The sequence below is a fragment of the Magnolia sinica genome, chromosome 1 (assembly GCF_029962835.1).
Source record: "Magnolia sinica isolate HGM2019 chromosome 1, MsV1, whole genome shotgun sequence".
Taxonomy (NCBI): Eukaryota; Viridiplantae; Streptophyta; class Magnoliopsida; order Magnoliales; family Magnoliaceae; genus Magnolia; species Magnolia sinica.
In genome coordinates, this window is record NC_080573.1 from 95,445,704 (window position 1) to 95,453,100 (window position 7,397).

Genomic DNA, 7,397 nt, shown 5'->3' on the forward strand with positions numbered 1-7,397 from the left:
TAGAAGAGTAGAGTATTGAATTATAAGTAGTTATCCTAAATACTCTTTTGATTATCAATATTATCATGAAAGTAGAGAGCTAAACTTTTGGTTGTATTAAGTTTAGATTTCACTATGCACACATAGAACTCAATGTTTAGAAATTTTCTAATTATATGATTGATACTTTGAACTTTATTATGATATTTACCATGTGCTAGAGTTTAGGTGAAAGTTGTGCTCTCCATTAATGTACTTTGGATTTCTATAATCTGGAGTTTTTTAGAATTACTTGAGTTTATACGAATTTATTTATTTAGTTTCAAAAATATCTTTCTCATGTTTATCTCGGGACTAGCAAAATGATGGTTAGGGTGTGATTAAGCCTAAATATTGCATATTTATCCTCTCAATTGCATTGGTTTCGGATACATTTAAGTGATTAAATTGACTTACTAACATATGTTTTCTACATGTGAGGTAATTTGGAAGACAAAGTTGAATGTGTGCTTAAAAGGAAGAATTAATGCTCAAAGTATTGGAGATTTGAAAGATATTATTGAAGATTTCAAGTGTCAAAGATCCAAGAAAACCAAGTACAAATGATGAAAAAATACTGAAAATTAAGTGAAAAATTGGAGATTTGAAAGATATTATTGAAAATTTCAAGTGCTAAAGATCCAAGAATACCAAGTACAAAGGATGAAGATAATATTGAAAAATCACGCAGTTCAATAACAGAAATAAGAGATTGTTCAGTTTGACCGAAAATGCCCAACAACAATCTAGTAAGAAATAATTATTTTCAAAGTTAATTAGGTTTGACACAGGTGCGACCGAAGTGATGTTTGGTGCCACCGAAGAAGAGTTCAGTGCGACCTAAAGGAGACAAACTTTAGACATCTTTTAATGAAATTTGGCTGCAACCAAAGACAAATTCGATTGGACTCGACTCGACTTAAGTGCGACCAAAGGTTATCATTGGTGTGACCAAAGCATAACAAAAGTATAGAATTTTAAAATCAGTCCAAAGCCGGTGAAGAATTTTCCTATTTAAATGGGTGTTTAAGGCTGTACTAAATACGAATTAAGGCTGTTTTTCTTTTGTTTTTTCTATAAGATGTTAGTCATGCTTGGCTAATTTCTTAGTTAATGGTAAGGGATGAAACTTATAATTAATTATAATATTTAGTTTACTTAATTCAATAACAATGGTTTGAATGATGATATTAGATTAAATTAGTTTGAATTTACTTTATGAAAGTTTTATAGTTGTTTATTTCCTTGATTCGTTATGAATTACAGTTATAACGAATGTTTTGAATAAGCAATTGCTTAGATTGATTAGATAAGGAATTTATCTGTATAATTGATTGATAGATTATCGCCTTTAAGTACTTTAGATGTTGTTGATTCCCTGCAATTGAAATCTAATTGATAGATTATCGCCTTCAAGTACTTTAGATGTTGTTGATTCCCTGCAATTGAAATCTAAGTGCTTCATGAGAGAATCGTTCAATTGAAATAATGTTTTTATTAGTGTTGATAATTGGTTTAACTGGATTATTTTCCGATTGGATAGGATTGGACTTCGATTCCAATTGATTTATAAGTTAAATTAGTGAATTGGATATTGCGATTGCTATAAGTGGATTCTTAGATCCTTAGTCATTTTTATTATTTGTTTTAAACCCATTCTACTTCATTAGATTAAAAACTCAGACAACCATGTTGCCTTTAAATTAGTTCTGATTGTGTTTCCCATTTCTTGAGGATCGACCTTGGTCTTACCAAGTTATTACTACATCGTATCCCTACACTTGGGGTTGTCAACCCTTGGGTTCGATCACATTGTTGGATTGACGGGCTTTCGCTAAGGAGAGGATGTTGACTCTGGCCTAAATACCATTTGTCAGGCATAACAGAAGATATTGACTTCTGATTGCAGAAGGACATTGGAATTGACTCCTGTTAGGGAGAGTTGGGTAGAATTGATTGACTAAATGCAAAGCTGATTGACTGATTGCTAAAATGTGTTGGCTGATTGATGGAATTAATTGATTAACTTGGGCGTTGAGTGACTACATCAGTGTACTTTGGGCAAGGAGAACGGCCCTACCCTAAAGGAAATCAGACATAAGCTCTTCCAGCCTCCTCAAGCTGAGAGCTATTTAACATGGATGATTATACCAAGGACTCTCCCATGAGTGATCTTGGTGAAACTGGAGATGACGACAAGATTGGCGGGTCTTCTTGGATAAACATGGCTACTTGAGATTGTGTGCAGATGATGTTGCGGTACGGGAGGGTTGACTTGGATGGGAGGCGGACCTGAAGATGGTTCTTAGGCCCAATGATGGTATATGTGCCTTTCTTCGTTTGCCTCTCTCTGTTTTTAAATTTTTTTTTTTTAAATGTTTCTTTCTTCTGACTAGAGCCAATGAGTGGAGTATGTGCTTCAAGGAATGTGAGTGCTCTGGTCAGCAGATAAATATATGTACAAAATGTAAACCATGGAAATGTAAATGACACAAAGTAAAGAACCAATCAAAACTAGAATTGTTGGAATTTAAATGACTGGAATGTAAAGGGGACCAATATAAACTCGAGTTGCAAGAAAGTAAATGATAGGAATGTAAAAGGACCAGTATATATTGGAGTAGTTGGAATGTAAATTGCAGGAAAGTAAAATGTTAGACTAGTTTAAAACTGGAATAGCAAATGCTAGAACTACAGAAATCCCCATAAAAGGGAAATTTTCATGTTTCGAGTTAGAATGACAGAGGGGTTGTGTGAATCCAGGATCCTTGTTTCAAGCCAACATACAAGAAGTGTATGCATCAGAAGCCAAAGTGTGGAGGGTACCCACAAAACTTCACTATGTAATAAGCTCTATTGCGCGGGTTCGCACAACGAGTCTGTGTTGCGCAGGGGTGTGCAACTCGCTTGTGTTGCATGGAGGTGCTCTCTTCCTCTCTCTTCAAATGAAGAGGGAAAGGGGTATTTATAGGCTTTCACATGTGTGGATCTTGTATGTTGTGTCACCGGACTGAAAAGGAAACTTAAAGCATGGATGTAATGCTCTGATGACACTAAAGGCAAGGGACGGACTCCAGGGGACCAAGATCAACGGATTTACATGCCAAAGATCCGAGAAAATCGAGAAACTGAAGCTCAACAGGCCCGAAATTGGTCCAGAATGCAAGATCACAGGGTTCCCACCATCCGTTTAGCTCGAAACTTTATATCTGGCCTGAGGAACCCAAATTAACCGTACACATCAAATTTCAGTCATTGGATCCTTGTAGAAGTGGCCCAACTGACAGATCAGCCCATAAAACTCTGATTTAAGGCCCACCTGATATCTAGATATGCCTCAATCTTGGGCTCAACTCATTAAATGAGCTGACAAAACGGATGGATGGAGCAGATTTCTTGAGTACATCATGATGGACCCCACACGTACACTGTGTGTACATAGGGTACACATGCATTGGACGTGCACTGGTCCAAGAACCGGTCAGCCATTGCGCCGACCCGTCCCTTTCTAAAAATCAAAACGGATTTTCTGTTTTCCGCTAGAGAAACGGACGAGCCTCCGCTGAACCACGAAGTGGGCCCACACCGTCCATTATATGTGCAATCGGGTCCGTCCATTATGCTTGGGAGGAAAAATAAACCGTACACCAGGTGTTTTCTGGGACCCATGCATGTGTATACACACGGATGCAATTTCAAACGTATAATGGATGGTGGCTTTACAGATTTCGTGGGCCACGTCAACGCGGATCCAAAACCAGACATCTCTGAATATTTTTTTGTTCTGATTCTAATGGACGGTGTGGATTTACTATGGAACGTCGTCCTGGGGCCCACCGAGCATCAAAGCAGCGTTCTCTGATTGCAGGCTCTGTTTACAGGTCGTCCGAGACCCGGATGCTGCGGACCATTTAGTGATCATGGTCAGGATCGGTCCGACCATATGGACCGTCCAAAAAGTTTCTAAGGTGGGGCCGACCCTCTCCAAGATGACTAAACGTCTCAGATCGTGCATGTGCAACTGCGATTTTGATTCCAAAGCACAAGTTGGAGCTGCGTTATCTGTAGCTGCGTATCCCTCTACGGAAGCCCCAGCCGACGTCCCTATTGCGTAAACAGCTAGCCACCGTCTTCGGTTGCTTATAAGAGGAGAGAAGAAGAGAGAGAAGGGGGATTGGATTCCAAGGAGGAGTGCTGGACGTGGATTCAATCTTCAGAGAAAGAAAGAGAATTTTTAGAGTTTTTATTTTGTTCTTTTCCTTATGATTTTTGAGAGTTCTAGCCCAATTATGTCAGGCTAAACCTCTTAGCTAGGGCTAAGAGGTGAAGCTTGTGGCGTGATGGGAGTACTCCTATGGTTTTGATTCATGTTTGAACTACTTTGATCATCGTTTGATTAATAGAAATATTTTCAGTTTTTAATGGTTTGTTGTGACTGAAATTACAATAGATCTGCGATGGCTTTGAGTATTTCTTTCTCCTTTTTATGTTTATGATGTCAGGAAGCCCTGTTGTTCATCATTGTCTCATGGGCATGGTCGGATGACGGTACCCTTCCTAATCTTCATGCATTGTTGATTGGTTGGTAATTAGTTTAATTCTGCTGTTTGCTTTGTCTCCTGGGCATGGTTTGGCGATGGAACCCATTCTAATTCATATACCTTTCATCTCGTGAAAACTAGATCAAGTAAGTTCAGTTTAATTTCCATAATTCTTGATGCAGGCATAAGATCTCCCTAATCTCTACAAGTGGATCCTCTGAATCCCTAGTTTCCTTCTTCTGAATTCCTTAAGTTTTAGAGTAATATTTCACTATTATTCCTCAAAAACCATTCGATTTAGATTTCATCTTAATCTAGTTCTCGTTCTACTTAGTTTCAGATAACGTACAGGTATCAGTCCCTTGGGATTCGACCTCGGTCTCACCGAGTTTATTACTACATCACAACCCTATACTTGGGGAGTGAATAAGTTTTTAAAAGTAGAAAAAAGTAGAGAAATTAGGAAGGAATTACCAATTTAGAAACTTATGTCAGGATCCTACAAAACAGGAAAACAAGTTAGTTCTAGAAATCAAATAAAAATCTAAAACTAAAGTTAGTCAAATTCTAATCTTAAACTAATTCTAAACCTAATTAATTTCAGAGAATCGCAACCGTTAGTCCCCGGCAACGGCGCCAAAAACTTGTTCACTCCCCAAGTATAGGGTTGTGATGTAGTAATAGACTCGGTGAGACCGAGGTTGAATTCCAAGGGACTGATACCTGTACGTTATTTGAAACTAAGTAGAACGAGAACTATATTAAGATGAAATCTAAATCGAATGGTTTTTAAGGAATAATAGTAAAATATTACTCTAAAACTTAAGGAATTCAGAAGAAGAAAATTAGGGATTCAGAGGATCCACTTGTAGAGATCGGGGAGATCTTATGCCTGCATCAAGAATTATGGAAATTAAACTGAACTTACTTGATCTAGTTTTCACGAGATGAAAGGTATATGAATTAGAATGGGTTCCATCACCAAACCATGCCCAGAAGACAAAGCAAACAACAGAATTAAACTAATTACCAACCAATCAACAATGCATGAAGATTAGGAAGGGTACCGTCATCCGACCATGCCCATGAGACAATGATGAACAATAGGGCTTCCTGACGTCATAAACATAAAAAGGAGAAAGAAATACTCAAAGCCATCACAGATCTATTGTAATTTTAGTTATAACAAACCATTAAAAACTGAAAGCATTCCATAAAATCAACTAGCATCAAAATCAGTTCAACATGAATCAAAACCATAGGAGTACTCCCATCACGCCACAAGCTTCACCTCTTAGCCCTAGCTAAGAGGTTTAGCCTGACATAATTGGGCTAGAACTCTCAAAAATCATAAGGAAAAGAACAAAATAAAAACTCTAAAAATTCTCTTTCTCTCTCTTTCTCTGAAGATTGAATCCACGTCCAGCACTCCTCCTTGGAATCCAATCCCCCTTCTCTCTCTTCTTCTCTCCTCTTATAAGCAACCGAAGATGGTGGCTAGCTGTTTACGCAATAGGGACGTTGGCTGGGGCTTCCGTAGAGGGATACGCAGCTACAGATAACGCAGCTCCAACTTGTGCTTTGGAATCAAAATCGCAGTTGCACATGCACGATCTGAGACGTTTAGTCGTCTTGGAGAGGGTCGGCCCCACCTTAGAAACTTTTTGGATGGTCCATATGGTCGGACCGATCCTGACCATGATCGCTAAATGGTCCGCAGCATCCGGGTCTTGGACAACCTATAAACAGAGCCTGCAATCAGAGAACGCTGATTGTTTAGTAGGGCCCAAGATCAGTATTGACGAAAAAATCCATTCCGTCCATTGGATGCAACTCGAAAAACCCATCAGGAATGGATGGTTCTTGAATGATTTCTGTGTGGTCCATAGACTTTTTCACTCTGCCGTCCGACCTGCAATTAGACGATTGGAAATCGTTTCTCAATGCCTTCTGAGAATCTTCCACCTAGGCGATGGTTACAGGGCCCTTTGGAGTCCACTGGTCGGTCCAGATCAGACTGATCAATTCAGAGGGTGGCCCACAACATTCCTCCACAAGCTCTGTTGCGAAACAGAGCTTACGGACCGCTGCTTTGATGCTCGGTGGGCCCCAGAACGACGTTCCATAGTAAATCCACGCCGTCCATTAGAATCAGAACAAAAAAATATTCAGAGATGTCTGGTTTTGGATCCGCGTTGACGTGGCCCATGAAATCTGTAAAGCCACCGTCCGTTATACGTTTGAAATTGCATCCGTGTGTATACACATGCATGGGTACCAGAAAACACCTGGTGTACGGTTTATTTTTCCTCCCAAGCATAATGGATGGACCCGATTGCACATATAATGGACGGTGTGGGCCCACTTCGTGGTTCAGTGGACGCTCGTCCATTTCTCTGGCAGAAAACAGAAAATCCGTTTTGGTTTTTAGAAAGGGACCGGTCAGCGCAATGGTCGACCAGTTCTTGGACCAGTGCACGTCCAATGCATGTGTACCCTATGTACACGCAGTGTACGTGTGGGGTCCATCATGTTATACTCAAGAAATCTGCTCCATCCATCTGTTTTGTCAGCTCATTTAATGAGTTGAGCCGAAGATTGAGGCATATCTAGATATCAGGTGGGCCTTAAATCAGAGTTTTATGGGCTGATCTGTCCGTTGGGCCACTTTCATAAGGATCCAATGACTGAAATTTGACGTGTACGATTAATTTGGGTTCCTCAGGCCAGATATAAAGTTTCGAGCTAAACGGATGGTGGGAACCCTGTGATCTTGCATTCTGGACCAATTTCGGGCTTGTTGAGCTTCAGTTTCTCGATTTTCTCGGATCTTTGGCA